This window comes from Piliocolobus tephrosceles, chromosome 6 (assembly GCF_002776525.5).
Source record: "Piliocolobus tephrosceles isolate RC106 chromosome 6, ASM277652v3, whole genome shotgun sequence".
In the NCBI taxonomy this organism is placed as follows: Eukaryota; Metazoa; Chordata; class Mammalia; order Primates; family Cercopithecidae; genus Piliocolobus; species Piliocolobus tephrosceles.
Window position 1 is genome coordinate 58,338,154 of NC_045439.1, and position 22,027 is coordinate 58,360,180.

The 22,027-nt window shown below is 35.3% G+C and overlaps 1 long non-coding RNA gene across 3 annotated transcripts in view; it reads left to right on the top strand.

The window, feature by feature from the left end:
* LOC111549494 overlaps positions 1-22,027 on the top strand; it is a 302,423-nt gene that overhangs the window by 168,103 nt on the left and 112,293 nt on the right. Inside the window, exon 3 of one of the 3 annotated variants that reach the window (XR_003309652.1) lies at positions 7,884-7,933. The exons of the other annotated variants lie outside the window; for them this stretch is intronic. This is a non-coding gene — a long non-coding RNA (uncharacterized LOC111549494). The remainder of the gene's footprint in view (positions 1-7,883; positions 7,934-22,027) is intronic. 3 annotated transcript variants of the gene reach the window in all.

The following is a 22,027-nucleotide window of genomic DNA, read 5'->3' on the forward strand; positions in this document are numbered from 1 at the left end:
AACAAAGGCTATGGTGCGGAAGGAATATTCCAAATACAAAGACCCTTAGAGAGAGCAAGCTTTGGGAATGAGTGCCCACAGAAAGGAGGTTCCCCTTGTTCCCCCGAAGAACACAAATACAGAGTTATGCTTAAAATGGCCCAAAAGTGAAGGTGAACATTTACAGTAGTGTTCATTTTTCAACTGGAGTAACTTGAGGACAAATTAGATGTTGTAAAATATTCTTTTATGTCACATAGCAATTATACACATGTATAATGATTAGTTCTTTTTGGTCCTGTTTAGCAGTGGTAAAGAAGGAGGAATTCATTTTTTGTCACTTTGCAGGATGTTTACATAACTCTTTCCAATTGACTATAACAATAAATTTTTTTCCCCAGGTGTAGGTAACAAGGTAAACATCTTGATAATAATGAGTTACGTGTTACCTATTATAATTATAATACGTGTTACCTATTATAATAATAATAGGTAACAGGTACTGAGAATTTACTAACTCCTGAGCATTTTGCTAGTTAGGATGCCTCATTTCATTTGATCCTCAAAATGCATATAGATTTTATTGATGTGCCTTTTTTTGAGACAAGGAGAAAGAAACTCAGGGGGGTTAAATAAGTTGCCTAAAGTTACATAGCTAGTAGATGGGGAAGCTGAGATTTAATTTCAGAAAACCTGACTCTAGAACTGGCAGTCTTTGTTATTATGCTCTTTAAAATAGTTGTTTCACATAATAGGAATTTATGTTTGGATTAATGTAATTTCTCCTCCTTATGCACTATCACATACATAAGCAAACATTTTATAAAGTAGAAAAAATTCACCCTTAGGAAGTAAAAAGCCATGTATCACATTTTGAAAGAGATGCTATAATGTAAAAACTCACCATTTATAATCTGATTTAATAATTTAGAGAAGGAAAAGGTGATTTTTTAAAGTAGAGTAACAGGGTGTTAACATTTCCATTGCATTATTTATATATCTTGGCTTATTATGTCAGGAAAGAGAAACTGATGTAATCCATTTTTATGTTTTTATATATATTCACATGTAATACACACAACAAAGAAATTGGCTACTGCATATTATAAAGGTAAATACAGTGACCAATTGTGATAGGTCTGTCTGCGGTGTGCTTACAGAGCAAATTGCATGCTGTTTCTCCTTTTCTGATTTTTACAGTGAAAGTCTTGTAAGGGGAATTGAAAATCCAGCAAATTGCATTTGCATTGTTGTGTATTACTCTGAGGAATAATAGGTCAATACCAAAGACAGCACAATGTTAACCAGTGTTGTGGTTAAGGTCAGTAATGAGGTCCGCCCAGAGGCTCAGCAGAAGTTCAGTACTCAAAGCCCTAAGACTGTAGAGGGCCCAGATTATAAATTATATCCATTTAATCTTTGTTTCCATGATTCTCTAAAGCTGCTTATGTGAACAGCTGATAACTCATACCTCCTTGTTTATGACAACTATTAAATTAAGGGTGGAGTGACTCTGAATTTAATCTGTACTTGACATTTCTGTAAAAAATAACCTTGTCATCTTCCCTCAGGAACATTCCCATATATCCTTGGGTTGCCTCAGTCTAAACACTCAAACTTCATCAGCTTCTTTTTTCTTTTGACAAGACACACCACACACACACAGACACACACACACACCCACACACTTATATAACCTCAAATGCATTTTATTATTCCTGGATTTATTTCTTTTATGCAGGAAGGTCAAAGAAAAGCATAGTGTATTCACTCTGATTTTAAAGTGGAGATTTGTGTACCATCATAACAGAGAAAATTAAAAATTAGATTGTTGATATTTTTTCTTGCATCTTCTCTGGAAAAAGCACTATTGGGGTACAGAGATGCTTTTAACGTAATTTTTGATCTTTACAAACTCAGAATATGGTGTCTGCAGGAGGCTGAGCATAACTCTACCTCTGGTTAAGCTGGAGAGAAGTAACTTTCATTCTGCAAATGTACCACTATTTGGCATATTTATCATTATTTTAGTAAACAGTGTTGAACAAGATTAGAGTAAAAGTGTATCATAATGATCTGCCACATCCAGGATAATAATTCCAAGTGTCTTACCATTATCTTTGGGAATGTGAAGCATAGCTGCATTACTGAGGAACATTTTTACCCAGTGAAATTCTTGTAGTCTGACTGTTTTTTTCTCATGTAGTAGTAAAGTTCCTTTTTAAGCAGTTATGTGCTTTTGCCAGGTAACTGGCATATTCAACATGATGTCCATGTATTATTGCTTCAAATGCAAGTCTTCGGCTTAATAAGGCAAATTTTGTTTTCTTGTGTGTGTGAATGAAAAATTAGTAATCAGGTATGCTTTTAGGGAAGATTACGACTTCTAGTTCTTTTTAAGAAGCAATGAGTATATGTTTGTATTCAGAATGCTCATGATCTTCCAATATGTGCATCTTTCCTATTACTTTTCTTGGAATGTCAAATATAATTTTGCACTAGGGCTCTTGAAAGCTAGATGAAACTTAAATTTGTTAATGTTAGGCTAAGCCATTTAGCAAAATGATTAGAAATAAGTAGTTTATTTCTGTCTGTCATAATAGTCTAGAAATAAGTGATCCAGGGCTCAAGTGCTGGTGGGGTGGCTTTGCCATCCCAACATAAGACTTGAGTGGTGGCAGTATTGTTGCCATTTCCTTGCCAGTAGAAAGAAGGTAAAAGGAAGTACAGACAGAAAGAATTAAGGACTGGAAGTTATGTCTATACTTTCACTTATATTCTATTGTTTTACATTTGCTCACACCACTACACTTCACTGCAAGAGAGATTAGAAAATGTAATTCGTAAGCGGATGGCCATGGCCCTGTTGAAGTTCTAAGGGCTCTATTACTCTGAGGAAGAAGGGGTGACAGAAGACTTCATCATGGTCTCCCTCTCTTGTCATTTAAATATCCCTATTGATCTTTCTCCTCTGCATAGAACATACACCCCTCTGCAAGAGAGACAGTGATAAATCCAATCTAGTTACTTCACCCACCTCAAAATCTAGGATCTTGGGGGTGATACCTAATCTCTCCAGCAGGTCTTGTTGCAGCTCTCTGAGGTTCACCAAACTATAAACTAAAAGGCCGAGTGTCATCCTACCTGCTCCTGATGTACAATGGGGAGCAGCAATAGGATAATTAAAACTTCCATATTGAAGAGGCAAGTGTGGAAATATCTAGCAGTTATTGGTCCAGAGCATTCCTCAGATCCTACTGGGTAAAAATTGCGAGGCTTCCCTGCCCTGGTATGAGGACGAGTTCCTTGGTGGGCCCATCTTGCCACCTCTGTTCCTGGATTCACTCAATCCCTTTGTCATTGGCTCTGCCTCTGGGATGTTCTTCTGTTATCCTCCTTGGGCACATTGGGAGAAGGTGTTGCAGGTTGTGCTCTCTTGGGCACTGTTCAGCTTTGGCAGCCAGCTTCTTGCTGGTGCAGAATTATCTGATGGTTACTTTAAAGATGAAATGTAAAATTTATTTGGGTTTGGTATAGATGACTGAATAATTGTCCCCTGAAGATATCAGGTCCTAATTTTTGGAACCAGTGAATGTTACCTTCTGAGGAAAAAGAGTCTTTGCAGATGTAATTGAGGATCTTGACAAGTGGAGATTATCCTGGATTATTTGAGTCGATTCTAAATCAAATCCCAAATATCTTTCTAAGAGAAATAGAGGGAAATGACAGAGGAGGAGAATGGATAGGAAGATGGTGGTAGAAATAGAAGTGATGCAGCCAACAGCCAAGGAAAACCAAGGATTGCCAGTAACTGTCAGAAGCCAGGAGAAAGGCATGAACTAGATTCTCTGAGAGGCTCCAGAGAACCCAGCCCTGCTGGAAGCTTGATTTTGGACTTTGAGTCTGCAGAACTGTGAAAGAATATGTTTCTGTTGTTTCAAGCCACCAAGTTTGTGGTAATTTGTTACAGTTGTCACAGGAAACTAATACACCTGGCTTAGAATTTATTTGGCAACACAATTCCTTCAGAAACTTAGTAAGCTTCAGGCCTATTTGTTCCCAGTAATTCTATGTGAAAATAGCCACACACAAAAATCTTTTCTGGTCATGGTTCTTAAACCTGTCAAATCTCCTCTTTTGTTTACCAGATTCTGTATTCAGTCTGTCTTTCTGTCTTTTAATTTAGAGTTAGCTATTCTACGGTCATCTTAAAGGATAATTTTAATCTTATTTTTGCTGCTGGGCCAGCTCCCAGTCACATTCTTATTTCTTGCTATTTTCTGGGAGGTACAAAAGCATTTGGTTTTTCCAATCTGTGAAATCCCTAATGTCTTGTTTCTCATTTAACTGATTACAGGCTACAGGTTGAGAATCTCTTCTAGTGGATTTTCCCTTAGTTTCTTCTTGCCAACTGGAAAGTTCTTGCTTGAGCTCAAATTTCTCATATATCTTAAAAACAGCAATAGCAGCTATCACATCACAACATTCTGACCTTCCCCAACCAAGTTTCCACAGCTGTAGACTTAGTACATTTGTAATCTACCTTCTATGTCATCCCATAATATAACAAGGTCAAAGGCTTCCCAGCTTCAGCATCTGTATCTGGCTACCTGCTACCTGATTCCACATTATATATACATATAGATACACATATGCACATATATATGCCATTATATATGCACACATATATTTACACATATGTGATGTTTTTGTTGTAGGGTGTAGGTTAAATGTTATACACAGAGACCTCCAAAAACAGTGGTGTAAATAAGAAAAGTTTACTTCTCTCATATAGCAATTTAGAGGTGAATGGTCTAGAACTAGTGGGGCATCTCTACCATTTTCAGCATCCACGAGTTCTTAGGTTCTTCCAGTCATTGCCTCATCCTGCTTAGTAGAAGGGGTTGGTGAAGACCATGTCTAGGACTAGTGTCTTTAAGAAGATGACCTGTGAATTGTAAGCATCATTTCCACTTACATCCCATTGGCCCATACTCATCCCTTAGCAGCAACAAACTACCTGAAAACTGGAATCTGTAGCTGGGAAACCACATGCCCAGCTACATCTTGAGGTTTCTGTTACTAAAAGGAACAATGACTACTAGTGAACAGTAGTCAGCCTCCATTGCTCATTCTGCAGCCTAAATAGAGAAATGGGCAGAAAAGCTGTGCAAAAAATTAAAACAAACAAAACCTGCAAAATTTTCTTTGCAAGCAAAATTTTGGAACTTGATTTTTCCAACTATTTCTTAAATACTGTACTTCAATTCTTTCTACAGGCATAGTATCCAAAAATTACAGAACCCTTCTGACTATAACTTTGTTTTGAATGAATCACTGCTAGACTTGTCATCCCTGTGAAGGCATTGCTCTGTCACAAGCAATTTGTTCCAATAAAAATTATCATTAGAATGGATCTGTAATGTCTACATTCTGTGTTAATCAGGATTCTCCAGAGAGAAATAGAACTGACAGAATGGATATGTGTATATTTCTAATAAGAAATTGGCTCACATGATTTTAGAGGCTGAGAAGTGCCAATATTTGCAATGGGTAAGCTAGAGGACCAGGAGAGCCAATGGGGTATGTCATAGTTTCAAAAGCTCACAGTCTCAATATGCAAGAAGAGCTGGTATTTCAGTTCAAGTCTGAAGTCAAGAAAAGGCCAAAATCTCAAGTCACCAGTGAAGCAGGCAGGCAGGTAGATATGTATATCTAGTGGATATACAGTCACCACTTAGCAGTGAGCAATAGTATGAGCCTCACATTTATGTAATGCTTTATACTTTTCAGAATGATCTTTTGTTCATTATTTCATTAGAATTTTATAAGATTGGGAGAATTTGGTCTTTATGTGAGATTTACATTTTTGCAAAGTAATCAGTTCACACAGATGACATATGTTTGCTTTGGGCACATTCATCACTTCATTTGTGCTCCATTAGTAAACAACCTTGCTTTTCCAATTGTATATCATAAAATGGAAAGCCCTGAATGAAAGCGTAATTCAAATGTATGGCATCTTATTCTAAAACTCAGTCCTATCTATAAGGTGGTATGTATTTCCAATTATAATTGTGTCTTGCCTTTTCCTAACTTCTTACATGAAATAATTTCAAGTTTACAGGTAGGCTGCAAACATAATATGGAGAATTCCTACATACCATTTATACAGACTTACCAAGTTTGCTGCATTTCTCGCTCATATTCTCTCTCTTTACATATGTATATTAGACATGTATATGCATATAACACATATATATGTTTTACAGTAGTTTTTTCAAAATATATTGTATACATCATGCTTCTTTATCTCTTAATGTTCCAATGTGTTTCCTAAAAACAAGAATATTTGCTTGTGTAGCCATTTATGGTTATCAAATTCAGAAACACTGATATAATAATCTGCTGCTTATACTCCAATTCTGACACTTGTTCTAATAATGCCCTTCTTAGCATTTTTCCTTCTCCAATACAGGGCCCAGTTTAGGAATACACATTGCGTTCTATCTCTTTTCATCTAAGACAGTTCTTCTACTATTTTTAAAAATCTTTTGTGACATTTTTGAAGAATACAACCTGTATACTTTAAAGAATGTCCCTTCATTTGTGTTTGTCTGATGTTTACTTGTGATTAGATTGAGGTTATGTGTTCTTACCCAGAATACTACAAAAGTGATATTGTGTTCATTTAATACTAACAGATGTGGAAGTACATCATGTACTTCTGCCCCTCACTGAGGATGTTAATTTGATCACCCGATCAAGGTTTGTCTAGCTTCTTTAGACTACATAGTTATTTCTCTTCCTATTGCAAATTGATAAGCAATGTGTGGGCAGATTGTGTAATGCCTTTTTAAGAGCAGCTGAGTTAAGAGAATATCCACTGTGGGTGTGATGGCTAGGCTTTCAGCATTTAGCCCTGGGTTGGCCAAAAGGCCTGGCAAGAAACGTGTCCATGGAATATCCAGGATTTCCTTAGGTTGTAAAAATCTAGGACCTTCATCACTCTTGATGCCCTTGTCCAGATTATATGATATAAATTATGAAAATTATGAAATCATTGTTCTTGCCAATTTTATACCTCTGAATTTGCATTAAGAATAATTTGTAGGCCGGGCGTGGTGGCTCACGTCTGTAATCCCAGCACTTTGGGAGGCTGAGGTGGGTGGATCATGAGGTCAGGAGGTCGAGACCATCCTGGCTAACATGGTGAAACCACATCTCTACTAAAAATAGAAAACATTAGCCGGGCGTGGTGGCGGGAGCTTGTAGTCCCAGCTACATGGGAGGCTGAGGCAGGAGAATGGCGTGAACCCGGGAGGCAGAGCTTGCAGTGAGGCGAGATATTGAGTTTTCATTGCTTGTAAACTCATTTTATTTAAGATTATTATAAGAAAATGGGCCAGTCCTGTTTGTTGGGATCAATCACATTTTGTAGGCTTTTGAAGAGTTCATCTAGGTAGGAACAGCTGTGTTCAAATGAGAAACTCTGGGTTCCAATTCAATCTAATTATCTTACATTTACACAGTTACAGACCTGTGGTCTATATTCCAATTATTTCAGAGTTAAGAATAATATGTCTTTAGGATTGTGCTGTCCACTATGGTAATCACTAGCCACATGTGGCTATTGAGCAATTGAAATGTACCTGGTCTGAATTGAGGTACACTTTAAGTGTAACATATACTCTGAATTTTCAATACTTAATATCAAAACAATAATATAAAATATCTTAATAATTTTTATATTGGTTATACATTGAAAGATAGTATTTTGGATTTATCCGGTTAAATAGAACTAATTTGACATGTTTCTCTTCCTTTCTAAAATGTAGCTACTAGGAAATTAAAAAAATACATATGTGGCTCACATTATCTTTTTGTTAAACAGTCTGCTTTAGGCTTTTAATTTTACGGAATGAATAACAAGTTTTGCATCTCTATAGACAAGGTAAGTACAATTCGACACTTATTAGACTTGATCTCTGTAGTAAGAATGCATTTCTTACATGAATTATTGTATTTTATATAGATAAAAGATAAACTTTCATGTTTTATCTACAACTAATAGTCTGGTATTTCAAGAGGTAATATGTAAATGAGGAGAAATGGTGTTGCTACATTTCTTTCTTAGCCTTATACGTTTGTTTGTGCAGAAATATTTACAAGTAATTGTCATTAGTTGAGACTGTTTCTAAATTGCATTCCTAACTGAATCGGTTAGAAAAACACAGATATTATGTGAACTTTCCTTTATAATGGATTCTCTTTCATGATACATATGTATAATAGTCATAAACGTGGCTGTTACTATTATGGGGAGTTGGTGAAAAGTGTGATGAAATTCATTTTGGAGTGAGTTTCAAAGTAATGACCAATGATAAATTTTAAAAAATCTTGCTTTAGTTCTGATATAATTTTCAAAGGAAATGTACAAAATGGACACTCTAAAAGAAATGTGCTAAATGAAATGGAATTAAGTAATCACTTAAATTAGGGATTCTCTCAATTTTGATTTAAGAGATCAGTAACTTTCAAACAAGTTTTTAAAATCAAAAGTAGAATCTAAATAAAGACATTAAAAAACAAAGCAGCAGCAGCAACAACAATTATTTGTGATCAATAGGATATCAGAAAATAAAAGATACCATTTTAGAATAAAGGACACTCTTTTAAAAGGAATTAGGTCAGTTTTATTAAAAACCCACCACAAAGGCTTTATTCTTATTTTACTATACACTGTTGAAAATGGTAATGGATTATATCATTTTCCAGAATGAAATTAAGAGTCATTAATTAAAATAGACAGTGATTGATTTAATGTGAGATTTTTAAGTCTTATTATTTTATTTTTGAGAACTATTTCACCCTTATACCTTAAAGCTTGCAAGTAGATTAAATATTTCAAAGTTATTTTAAATTTTATAATAATTATTTGGTTTATTGATATGTAAGTGTTGATATGGCTTTTCAAGTCTGTATTTTTATTATTTCTTTACTGACTTTAAAAATATTCATTAGAAGCACTAAAATATATATTAACATTCTCCATGGTAGCTTAAATATAAGAATAGTTTAAAGAGTAGAATTTTTATATTAAACAGTTCTCAAAATGTTTGAATTTTGATGTTATGATTCTCTATTCAGAGTAGCCACAATGCTTTATATTAATTTTACTCAGAAAAATGTATTAAATTGCAGTCGTATGTGACCACAGTTAAAATTATATTTGGTAAAGCAAATAAAAAGGAAGAAACAGATTCTTTTTTTTTTTTCAGAGAGAAAAAATAAATCAAATATTTGCTTGGATAATGAGTTGGAACCTTAGGGTTTTTTATGTATGTAATTCATAAATTATATCATACCAGTTTTACCATTCTTAAGATGTTGACCATCGGTGCATCATAGACTTACCATACCATGACTATAAAATGTTTTCCAAAAGAAAACAAAAAGTTCATGACTTACATGTTCTGTACATTTCTGTGTTTTTAGTAGAGACAAGGTTTTGCCATGTTGCCCAGGCTGGTCTTGAACTCCTAGCTCCAGTGATCTGCCTGCCTTGGCCTCCCAAAGTGTTGGGACTACAGGGATGAGCCACTGTACCTGGACTGATTTCTAGATGGCTAGGTGGTATTTTTCCTACCTACATAACTGATTGTTGAACAAACAGTCAGTGGGAAAAACAATCTAAAATTACTTATCTTCCATTACTTTTAGATAAATTAATTTAAAAAAAAAATTTATTTTATCTAGAATTAAATTTTGCTTCATATACAGAAAAACAAAACAAACCAGAAAAACAAAACAAAATAGAAATACCAATGGGCTTTGTGTTGATTTATTCTATGAATACTTTATTCTATAATCTGAATATTATTACTCTAGGGCTACTTGCGAAAGCTCCACGAGATCTTTAGGGACTCTGAGACCCTGCTATCTTTCTCCTGTGTCACTTTGCAATATGCCATCTATCTTCAATGACAGCTGCTGAAGCTCCTCCCATCACTCTCACATTCCAGGAAACAAGAAGGAAGAGGGAAAGGGGAAGAGAAAAAAAATCAAGAACCAGTAGTCAAATAAGCTCCTCTTTAAGAATCTTCCTGGAAATCCTACACAAAACTTTTGCTTACATATCATTGGACAGGTCTTAGTCAATGACCACATCTAGCTTCAAGAGAGTCTGGGAGTTCCCAGTAGCATCTTGAACAAAATCAGGGTTCTGTTACTAAAGAAGGAGAGAGTGTCTACCACATAGGCAACCAGCAATCCTTGCTACATGTGTTATAACATATATGGCACATATATTTCTGGTTATTAAAGTAATGTAAGTAATTAAAAGATACTTCTATTGGGTCAAAACATTTGCAAGTACCAACATCTGATAGTTTTAAATACATAAATATGACAATTAGGTATGTTTCAGCCCCATTCAAATGGTTTCTGGCAAGTTGCCTGAGTTCCCAAAACTAATTATAAAACATCTAAAATAGTAGAAGAAACATTTTAAAAACAAACAAACAAACAAACAAACAAACAACTTCTATATAATTTCATGGTTCTGTTGGAAAATACTGTATGGGCAGTTGAGAAATGAGAATATGCATTTTCGAGATAAAGGAACTTTGAAACTGCTACATCTCCTAAGGAGGACTTAGAACTTCTTTACCTGAGTGAGCTGGTGGCTGGGCTGGGGATGTGCAGACCAAGACTTGGCACTGCATGGAGCGGGAAGTTGGAAGGGAGACTATCCCGTATAGAGCCAGATCTCACTACTACTGCTGCTCTAGGAACAGGCAAGTGAGGTTTTTACCTTAGGGTCTTTGCATTGACAGTTGCTTCAACCTGTAATGCTCTTCCCCAGATAGCTGCCTAGTTCACTCTATTATCTTGTCTAAATCTTGAGCAATACTACTGTATTACATTCTCTAGAGTGACAGAACTAATAGCATATATATATACACACACACATGCATACACACACAGACACACACACACATACATATATATATATGTATATATGGAATGGAAGTTTATTAAGGAGTATTAAACTCACATGATCACAAGGTCCCACAAGAAACTCTCTGAAAGCTGAGGATCAATGAAGCCAGTCCAAGTCCCAAAGCTGAAGAACTTGAAGTTTGATGTTCAAGGGCAGGAAGGATTCAGCATGGGAGAAAGACATATGCTAGGAGGCTAAGCTAGTTTAGTCTTTTCACGTTCTTCTGCCTGCTTTTATCCTAGCTGTGCTGGCAGCTGATTAGCTTGTACCCACCCAGATTAAGGGTGGGTCTGCCTTTCCCAGTCCACTGACTTAAATGTTAATCTCCTTTGGCAACACCCTCACAGACACACCCACCCTTCAATCAATCAAGTTGACACTCAGTATTAACCATCATAACTACCTTCTCAATGAAAATTGCCTTGACTACTCTAATATTGCAACTCCCACCATACTCCACACACTCCTTATTCCCCCTATGCTGCTTTGTTTTTAATTCCTATATCTCTTAACATGTGTCATACAATTTACTTATTTTATGCCTGTTGTTTGTCTCCAAGTCTTCCTCCCATCCCCAGTAGAATATAAGTGCTACTAGGGAGGGAATTTTTGTCTGATTCAGTGATGATCTCAAGTGTCTAGAACATGGCTAGAGTGCATTACAACCTCAGTATGTATTTGTTGAATGACTATTCAAGAACAGTTATGAGATAGGAGATATGTCCTCTAAGATCTGCAAGCTAGGTTTGTCTTTGTGTTTGTTAGCTTGCCCTAACAGTCTCAGGGAGATGCTGACACCACTGTATGCTGGCAAAAGGAAGTATGTTTCCAGGACCATAATACAGACATCTGGTCAATTCAAAAAACAAGTAGGTTGACTGATTTTATTTTTACCCATGAAAATAACTTTATTTGACTCCACAAATCTAGTGATGATATTGGTGCAGCCTTAGATTGGATTTAGGATTCTTTTATTATACATTAAATAATTGTAATTGCTGTAATGGACAACAGCAGTATGTTTGCATTATCTACTGACTTTATTCCGGGGTCAGGAAGCAATAAAGTTGGTAATATCTTTTGCATTTTGAGTTTTAAACCAATGTATTGTTAAGCAGACAAAGATGAATTGGTAATTTTTTTCTTTGTGACATTATAAACAAAACAAAAACTAAACTACCCTTACAGACTTCTTAATAAACTCCTAAGCTGCTCTTAAATTTACTTAAATGTGCTAGGGGAGGAGCAACAGATACTTTCTTAGTTGCTTTCTATTGCTACCCAAACATTCAGAGGTTCACTGGAAATAATGTAAAAAATCATAATCCGCGAATAGTATTATTACCCTTTCAGACAATCAGAAATGGCAGCTGTATATTCAATTCCTGCAACTTATGCTGGGTTTCCAGCACCAGAAGTGCATACCACTTTTTTAGTAAGTAAGTGCACTGTTAAAAGACTGCATGACCCCACCTGCCTGCCTAATTCCAACTTTAATTTAAAATATTAAATGTTCTTCAGTAGTTTTCTAAATATGCTTCTGGGAATTTTCTTGGGTTGCATTCAGAAAGGAGAGTAGGCAGGGGGAAAATAAAGTGAGTTTTTCGGGCTACTATTTTGTAGTCAACCAACTTGCCTTCCAAATCTTCAAACTATTGGACATCTGTGAGAACTTTCATTTGAACACAGTGTTATTACATTTAAAAATTGACCTGAGGAGTTCTTTTTTATATCAAAGAATACTGAGATCACATGGTACGTCACTAGTCACTAGTCTGTTTCCTACCTTTATAACTAAATGCAGTAGTACAACCTGCTAGAAAGGCAAGGGATCTCTTTAAAATACTACTTGGTAAATATGCATTTTTTGTTTTTCTTAAAGAAGGCTACAACAATATATGATATAAACATTTTAATACGTTCATTAAGCCTAAATAGGTGAATAAACCTTTCATAAATGGAAGTATATTTTACCTATTTCTTCTGGCTCTGTAGATTACCAAGGTCTAAACAAACAAACTAATTTTACAAGGTAATTGGCATATTTCTTTTCCTTAGTGAATAAACCAGTAATTCTTTGCAAGACCTTTAATTTTCATGATGCAAATTGTATGTTAAATATGTGATGAAAGAGACATTAATTATAGCATCAAAACCTTGCATACTTATAAACATAGGTATTCTACACACACAAGCTTGTGTTTGTTTTGATAGAGTGAAAATTCATAAAGAAATTGGTGTTCAGATTATGATCTAAGCGCATTTCCAAGCATTTGTTAAATCTTGAGTGATACATTGGATAACATAGTGAAAACTGACTGCAATTTCTCATATCTAATGATGGTTAATAGTTCAGAAAACAGGCTCAGAATTCACACACTCATAATGGGGATGTGCCACTGTTGAGTCACTTAGATATAATGATGATTTTGTAACCATAATGACTAAGTGTGTGTCATTAACAAAACTGAACTTTGAGTGAGAAGAAAATGTTGTGAAAATGTATTTGAGTGCTAAAAACAGAAAATATGTTACCAGTTTATTCTTTTTGAAATATATACATATTTAAGGTATACAACATGATGTTTTGATATATAGTCATGTTCCTCATCATGATATTTTGATCAATTATGGTCATCCCATAGAATTATTATACCATATTTTTATGGTAACTTTTCTATGTTTAGATACTTCCCATTGTGTTACAACTACTTACCTTATTCAGTACAGTCATACATTGTACTAGACACCTTCTTACTACATCAGTAGTAACCTTCCACTTGGAGAGGCAGGAGATTTCATTATGTGCCTCCCCTTTGCACAGCAGTGTTAGGAAGGACACATACTGTAATACATATGTTATCATCTTTACCAACTCAGAATTTTCTTTATTGCTCCTATAGCCTAGGAGCAATAGGCTGTATCATACAGCCTAAGTATGTAGTAGGCTGTGCCATCTAGGTTTTTTTAAGTGTACTCTATGATGTTTGCCCAACAATGAAATTGCCTAACAGTGCATTTCTCAGAATGTGTCCCTGTCATTAAGCACCATATGACCATACTTACACGGTGAAATGTTTACTATAGTCAAACAAGTAAACATATCCATCATTTTCATACTTACCCTTTCTTGTGGTAAGAGCACCTAAAATCGACTCACTTAGCAAAAGTCCAGTATACAATACAATATTATAACTATAGTCCTTATGTTGCGCCTTATATCTTTAGACTTATTCATCCTACGTATCTGCAACTTGGTACCTTTTGACCTATGTCTTCCCATTTCCTCCCTCTTCTTCCCATCCCATTCTCAGTAGCCACAATTTTACTGAAAGACAATGTAATACATATGTCTTCTGCTTCTCTAAAAATCAAAAACAAAATAAACAAAAACTCTAATGAAACACCAAGTGAGAATATAGTGAATGGACTTTTGTTGTGCTTGAACTTCTGTCCTTTAACCACTTCTGTCGTGTTTAAACTTTCTTTCCTTGAAATGTAATTTGTATTAAAATATTTCAGAGAGTTTCAGTGAGGTATTAAGAATGCATTTAGCTTCCGATTTTCCATGTTAAAAAAGATGCCAGTTTTTGTGTCTAATTTTTGCACACTGGCCTTTGAACCCATTTCAGATGTAAATGAAAGGAAGGGAGAAAGTCAAGTTCAGGAAAACCCTAAAGTATGATACTCTAGACTTGACCCAAGGCTAATAAAATCTTATGTGACTTGCTCCTCCAAGGGAAAGAGGACCATCAGATTTTAAAGGGCTTGGTTTGGTAATGTTGTTTACAGTTCAGTTACTAAATTTGGTTGTTACCGAAGTTTAGTCTGTTGCTCTCACTTCCACTCACTTGTTTTTTTTTTTTTTTTTTCACTATTTTTACTTATACTTTTAACTTCTCATCATATGAATGTATCTGTGTTTCTAGCATGGTCCTTTAGGAAACAAAATTCTAAAACTCAGTATGTTTTACTCATTCTAATTTCTTAGAAAATCCCATAGAAGATGTTTAATGAACATTCAGTGAATCTTTGTGTGTTTAAAAACAATTTCCTGCTTAGACCAGGTTCCTTCTGTTTTTGTCCCAAAAAGGCAAGATGTGAACCTCTTCAAAGAGTACTTTGCTTTACAAAATATTTAAATATTTCTGCTATTTAAAATTAATTAACAAACTAGACACCTTCTTACTACATCAGTAGTAACCTTCCACTTGGAGAGGCAGGAGACTTCATTATGTGCCTCCCCTTTGCACAGCAGTGTTAGGAAGGACACATACTGTAATATGTATGTTATCATCTCTACCAACTCAGAATTTTCTACCTTCTTTTCTTAGAAGTTCTTGTTTTTAGGTTTTGCTAATATAATGTAAAGGGCAACTTATTATCCTTACATCTGATATCAGTACTCCTTTCGGGGAGAAAAAGTTCTCTGAGAACACAGTTCCTTGAGAAGCTTGAGGCAAAAGGTTATATGTCAGAAGGAGACCATGCCAATGTGCCAGGAGGTGAGGGGAATAATCAAACACTGGTTCAAAATGGCAGAGTCAAAGGGTTACAGAGTGTGAGCTACCCTGGTGTCTTATTGATCTAGGGTCTTTGTTTTCAGTGGAAGGTTGTTGGTGCGGGAAGAAAACCTCTTTGTATCTCTTTCAGGGAATCCCCGATTCATAAAGGAAATCAGGTTATATCATGTGTTGTAGCCTGAATAGTTTCATCTAAACTAGCTCCATGTAGCCCACAATTTTTGAAAATTTCTTCCAGATTTTGACATGACAATGTTAGTTTCTATTTCTGGAATTGTAAATATTTTTAACTTTTTTGGTAAAATTCTGTGTTATTCAGAGAAAAACTGAGCTAGGCTGACGTGGGGACTAGAGACTACAGAATTTATGAACACAAAATTTTATGTGTCTATTTAAATAAAATTAATATTCTGTGTTTATATATACATGTATATTACATTATTTGAATATTTTTCTTAAACATCTCTGCATGTATACACACATATGCATACAGAGATACAGAAAAAAGGAAAATATTGCTGGAAGGATACCTTTCCAAATATAAACAGTTGTTTTACTGGGTGTGGCCCTATAGAGAATAAAATGTTTTATACTCTATTTATTATAATTATGTCGTGTTTCTTGAAAACTGAGATGTTAGCAGAAGGCTCTTCTCCTAAAATCTAGATAAGATTGCTTAGAGCCTTTCATTGCACACAAGCTGCTTTCCAAAGACCTCTTGGGTGAAGAGTTTATATTTTCATGCTTACATCTGACTCTAAATTCTTATTTTCCTAGAATTCATTTAATTTAGGGATTGCATCACCCTTGCTTGCTGCCTGTATGCTTCTATGTGGAATCTCAAATGTAATCCTTGAGTTCTAGCCCAATTTTCATAAAAAGCTATTTTTACTGGGCAACTGCATTCAGCTAACTATACCGGCAACCTGAGAGAGTGATGAGGAGAGTTTTATTGTGCAACAATGCAAGCGATTTCAATTTGTTTTTTAATCCTCTGTAATGTGGGATTTCTCGTCAGCTGCTTCACCTCTCCTAGATCCTAGATCCTGGTCTCACCATCTTGACTGCTTCTCTCCTTGACCCTTCTCGTGTCTCCTCTCTACCTTCCTTAGTCCCTGGATAGAGCAGGTAACCCCAAACTCTTTTCATACTGTTCTGTAGAGCAATGCAGTTCTTCCTAGCTCCTAATCCCAAATTCATTATAATGTTCAGAACAAAAGAACCCCTTTGGAAAGAACCAGAAATTTCGGTTAAAAATAGCACTTTTCTCCATTACACTTTCTTAGTAAGAAGAGTAATGATAAAGTTGGTTTTATTAGTTTCTACCAGGCTCTCTCTTTCTCCAAAAGGTGGATGACAGAATAAAAAGTGAGAAAGCAGGCTTTTAATTTGTTCCCTATTTTCATTTTCAATTTGTTAGACAATCTGAGGACATCAGTTTTTTTAGAAATGTGGGTGTCACAGGAGCAGCCTGCCTGAAGGCATACCAGTCAGAAAGCTGTGATGGCCGCCCCTGGTAGAGTGACGTTGTTATCTGGATGAAAATGTGGAAAATTCATGGATAAAATGAAAATGTGTACTTTTTCCTTTGTCCTGATAGTTGAAATTTTAGACATTTTCACACGGTTGAACTTCTTTTAGAAGTAAGGAAGCAAGTCATGGATTGCTGCCAGGTTTGAGCACATACTTTGTAATTTTACAGGTGCAAACATATTTTAACCTGTTCTTGCTATTTAATCTTTTCTGGATGTATGACCTGGATCAGGTTCGACAATGGATTAGATGGATAAGAACATAAATTATTCCTTATCAGAATTTATTTTAAAATGTGGTTATAGGTGAGATTTCTGTTGTAAACTGACCTTGATTTAAAATGGTATGTACAACTTTTGTTCCCAAGAACTCTTCTGTATGTAGCTTGCTGTCTACAATATGATCTACTAATGTGGTGGCAGAATTTGTGTGACTGATAATTGTGCACTTTTACTTACCACTGTTAGGACATTGAGCTGGGGGGGTACCTGGGATTTTGACCTAAGCATTCAAGGTTTGATGTTATTTCTGAAAGATCATTGGCCTATCCTCCAGCTTGTATTTTCCTAGAAGCAACTGATAAAACCTGTAACACATTATCACCTTTCTCTTTCCCTGGTGCAACATTTCCCCCATTTGGTGTTGGAGTGGTATTAAAAATTCAGTTTCCTAGGCCCCACCGTACACCTACCAAATTAGACTCTACAGGAGAGAGCCCTACTGTTATGTAGGAGATACCACATTCTGATTCTGTATGGACTTGAGGGGGAATTTCCAAGATGTTGAATAAGGTATAGATTTTTAAATGCACAGTTACAATAATTTCTTTTCCAATTCTCTCCTCATTCTTCTACCCTCTTCTTCTCATCAGGATATTGAGTTGGAGATGGGGAGGGAGGACACGTAAGGAAAAGAGAGGATTCCTCACTTGGTAAAATTATGATCTGGTTTTTGAATCCCCTTGGTATGGCAAGTATCGAAATACTGGCTCTTTTTTGAGAAGCACAGCAGAGGTTTTCATTCTGTTCTATTCATAATATGAGTCTTTGAGATAATTTCTTGAGGAAAGAAGAGCTTAGGTTTCTGGAGCTTAGAAAATAATCAGCTTGGGGATAAAAGATCAGTATCTTTGTCTGATAAATACCCACAGTTTCTGTAGTGATTGACTTGAGTTTGTAGAGTATGTAGGGAAGGTTAGGAATCCTGAAACCCCTCTTTAGAATGTGTGGGCATAACATTCTTTATTTTCAGATTTGGCGTTTAGCTGTGAAACTACAGCAAAGATTTGATAACATTGTTGTTTACAAAGTAACTCTTTTCTTGTTGGTTTCAGAGTTACTTTATATATTAATATGGTAGCAATGTTTTTCAAATATTTTTCAGGATATATTGAGCTAATCACTGTTTTAAATTTGAAAAATTAATCTAGGTCAAAGTTTTTAATTTGAATAGTCTAGGTCAAAGTTTCTAATAATTTCTAATTTTAGCCATATCTGTCATCTTCATTAATAGATTCATAATATTAAGCAATTATTGATGTTCCTGGTTTATTTTTTACATGTTAAGATTGACATGCAAGTGTTTTAATTAATATATTACTTCTATATTCAGTAGTGAGGTAGGCTTAGGGTTCTTTTTTCTTGAGCTATATTTTGATGTTTAATATCAGGGCTATGCTAGGTTCACAAATAATATTTTTTGGCTTTATATATTCTGTGTTTTGAAAAAGTTTATAAAGCACTGGAGTTTTCTGTCCCAACTGTAGTTTATGATTGTGGTACATCCTAGGAGGATTATGAAACCTATGGGATGGGAAGGTCAGTTTGGTGAAGGCTGGGTCAGGATAGCCTGAGTGTACGAGGTGAGCTACTTTTTTCCCCATGACACCAAGGATATTCCAATCTTTTCAGTCATTACTGTACCCTGAATACTTTCCTTTCAGCTGCTGCAAGCCACTCAGTGAGGATCATAAGAAAGCAGGTGCTTCTTTTGGATGAAAACAAAGTGTGCCTTTTCCATCCCAGGAAGAAAGATAAAAGAGCTCAAACTTTCCTTTGACACATGGTGCTGAAAAAGTTTGAGAGATCATTTTATCTTTACCATGTCGCTATGGTAACCTGGCCTTCTGTAGCTAATTGCGTGCTTCCTTTATTCGTTCTTGCCGAGTAGAATGAATTGCACCCATGTTCAACATTTCCAACAACAAAAGTGAGGAACCCAGAAATATGGACTGACAATTCTGTGTATTTGGAAATTTGCATTTAAGAATAATTATTGACTGTATGTGGGAGACAGGAACTGTGAATTTGAGAGTCCTCAAAAATAAAATAGAACATTTTCTTTTAATATTTATTTATATTTTTGTTCTCTTGCATCATTTGGCTTTTGGTTTAAAAGATTAGGGCAATGTTACAAGTTTTTTTTCCTTTTGAAGACACCCAGCCAAGAAGTGAAGCCAAGAGTGAATGGCTTGGCATAGGAGTGGATGCTTGCAGCAAATCATGGAGGAATCTGTCCTATTCAGTGGTTAACTTGAGTGTTCCTTTGATAAGACATGGAAGTAAATTAAGATGAGGCTGTAATTTAAAATTCTGAGTCATTCATGCCCTACTTCCAATGGTTCTATCATAAATGAGCCCCCTTTGGGCTGACATAATTTTTTTAAACTCTTGTAGCACTGATGGATATAAAAATTTTATTTTCTCATGAGAATGTAACATTTGTCTAACTTTAGTAAAAACAAGAAGGGATGAGAACCTTAGAAAAATGCTATCTGTGAGTAGGTGTGACCACAGCTACAGAAGAATTATGAAACCATTGTGTTTAGCGAGTTGTAGTCAGTCAACCTGAAACCACATTTGGCAAAGATCTGTAGCTTCAATCACTCCACTATGAGGGCATACCAAGCTAGCATTAATTATACCACAAATTCTGATAAAAATGGCTCTCAGTTCTCTTTGAATGTAAATGGCTTTTTTTATTTATTTTAAATTGAGAGTAATAAAGTAGCCTTGGATAATTAATTTAACTTTGAAATTCAGATAAACATGTTACAGTGATAAAATCATTATTATAGGTAGAACGGCTGGAGATTCGTGACCATTCACAGGCAGTGGTATTGCTTCATACTATAAGCTGGAGAAGCTAGATGGTAAAAGAGGGCAATGTGTTTAAGTTGAAGAGATGGGGTAGTGTCTGAATGGAGAAACCAATCTCTCTCAGCTTATTACATTAATAATTATTAATATATCTCTAATATTTTAAATCTGTCATTTCATCATGATAGCTTTAGGAAGTAGATAGAACTGACTTAATTTCATAAATAAGTGAAATTCAGGCTCAGAAAAGTAATTTACCCAATGTCAGAAAGGTAAAAACCTCCCCAAAGAGGAATTCAAATGTAAGTTTGTTGGTCTTTAAAGTTGCTTTTCACAAATGACAAAGTACAATTAATTTTGAAGAGAATGTTTATGAAAAACTACGATGGTCATTTTATTCTTTTAAGTCTCGAACTTTAAGGAGAATGCAACTAAGGACAATGAGGCCTCATAATTCCTTTGTGGCCTTGTCTACCTCTCTGTAGCTCTACCAAAGGATGAAACAGCATAATCTGAATTGTCATCACAGTCAGTCCACTGATGGAGCTCCATTTTCTGAAAGAAGAGCTTTTCAAAAGGTTAGAAATATGGCCTGTGTGAACATGGTTTAGACACTTCCCCACCTCTTCTTAAGTAGAAGGTGGCCTAAGAGTGCTTTCGAAGCTAATTAATAAACGTAGGACACCATCCCTATTTACTTATCATTATTCTATAAATGTGTCTTCCCTGAGTGGACCCAGGGAAGAGTGAGTGGGGTCTGGGGGCAGACTTCAAGTCCTTTGGTCATAATACCACCTAGAAGCACCTTAGGCTCATCCTCACTTACAATGGAATGAAAAGGGAAATATTCAGCAAAAATGTCAGTGTGATGGTTTATAGAGCTGTGGCTGAAATCCTAGAAAAGAAGAATATGAAAGGCACACAGATGTGAAGGAAAGTAACAGCAACCTGTGTGGGGTGAAAATTTCACCTATATGAATTAAACAATAAAAATGTGAACAGGTTAAAAAGAGTTGTTTGTGGAAGTAACTACTTAATCCTTGGAGATATGTAAGGAGTCAAACAAATCTCTGGTAAATATAGAGCTGAAGCCCCTATTAATATAGCAAACTATACAAGCAATTTAGGCAGAATCATTTTAGAAGCTGCTCTCCCTTAGAAACTTTGTCCAGTCTTAAATCCTTAATAAGCATTAAACAATAATACAGTTTGACTGAATTTTTGACCCAGGAATCTTACACTGCCTAACGTTGCAATTTGCATCTCCCTAAACTTTCTGCAAAAACATGATACAATCTTAGGAAAATAAGCAAATAAACACAGAAGAGAAAAACCAAAACACAAAAATCAAACCAAACTCATAAATATTTTTGTGTTTAATTCAGGATAATCATTATGTTTGTTATGTAAAATGTTTGTAATATTTAACTAAATGCAACATTTAAGTGTATATATAATGTTTATTTGTTAGATTTACAAGGATCATGCTTAAGAAAGCATTTATTGGATAGGGGGAGTGCTTACAAATTAGATATATTAGATGTATGAGCCCAGTTTAAAATATTGAAAGAGATTTAAGTTAAATTAAGGACAAATTGCTGAGAAGAGTTTAATTTGTTCAACTTCAGTTAACAAAACACTAATAGAAAACAAGGAACCATATGGTACATCTAGTTCTAGATCCTTGAGGAATTGCCATACTGTTTTCCATAATGGTTGAACTAGTTTACAATCCCACCAACAGTGTAAAAGTGTTCCTATTTCTCCACATCCTCTCCAACACCTGTTGTTTCCTGATTTTTTAATGATTGCCATTCTAACTGGTGTGAGATAAATTATGCCACTACAAAGACACATGCACACGTATGTTTATTGCGGCACTATTCACA